The sequence below is a fragment of the Penaeus monodon genome, chromosome 21, assembly GCF_015228065.2.
Source record: "Penaeus monodon isolate SGIC_2016 chromosome 21, NSTDA_Pmon_1, whole genome shotgun sequence".
NCBI classification, from domain to species: Eukaryota; Metazoa; Arthropoda; class Malacostraca; order Decapoda; family Penaeidae; genus Penaeus; species Penaeus monodon.
This window is the reverse complement of record NC_051406.1, coordinates 3,596,780-3,597,525: the sequence shown is the minus strand read 5'-3', so window position 1 is coordinate 3,597,525 and position 746 is coordinate 3,596,780. Positions and strand designations below refer to the sequence as shown.

Sequence of the window (746 nt, the reverse complement as noted above, 5' to 3'; positions counted from 1 at the left end):
TTAATTAATCAATTTAGCGGACAACACCAAATAATTTTTTATAATTTACCAATCTTTTCTCTATGAAAAGGAATCCATAACAAGTATGAATTGGTTACATCTATGGTAATATTAATGACAGAGCACTAGATTTGTTACATGCATTCATATCAAGTAAATGAGCAAGTCCTTACAAAAGTTGCATTGCCTGTATGTACATGTTGTGAAAACGTCTGCTTCACTCAGCTCTACCTTGTATTTTGTGCATGTTGAAAATTAAAGTAATGTATATTGCAGTTCTAAATAACTAAGTCTAATGTAAGAAATATTAATGACAGACAAGTGAGGTTCTAAATCATAATGCATATAGTTCATCCAGTAAAGCCGTAAATGCTTCATTGATGTCTGTTGGCAAAGTATGGCTAAGGTTGCATGAAAATGTTGTCAAATATGTAATAACTTAATACTCTAAAACACAAAATCAACAATATTCTTATGATAAGATTAATAGATATAAATTTTAATAGTATTGTATGCAAGCTTTTTGTAAGCTGTGGATTACAATAATATAAGGCATTTCCCGTCATGCTCCATATATTCTGTAGTTTGTAATGAACCTGCACTTTATGCTTTACCCACTTATTTTATAAAGATACATACAGTTCCAGTGCTATTTTAAGGTTTATTTTTCTGCTGCCTTATGATACATGTATGGAAAGTTAATATGCAGTACTGATTCATAATTAAAGATCAGAGACTTTAATGAC

At 29.9% G+C, this 746-nt stretch overlaps 1 protein-coding gene across 1 annotated transcript in view; it reads left to right on the top strand.

The window, feature by feature from the left end:
* The window catches only part of LOC119586117 (high affinity cAMP-specific and IBMX-insensitive 3',5'-cyclic phosphodiesterase 8A-like), a gene marked incomplete in the record, with an annotated part of 15,950 nt that overhangs the window by 7,270 nt on the left and 7,934 nt on the right, over positions 1-746 (top strand).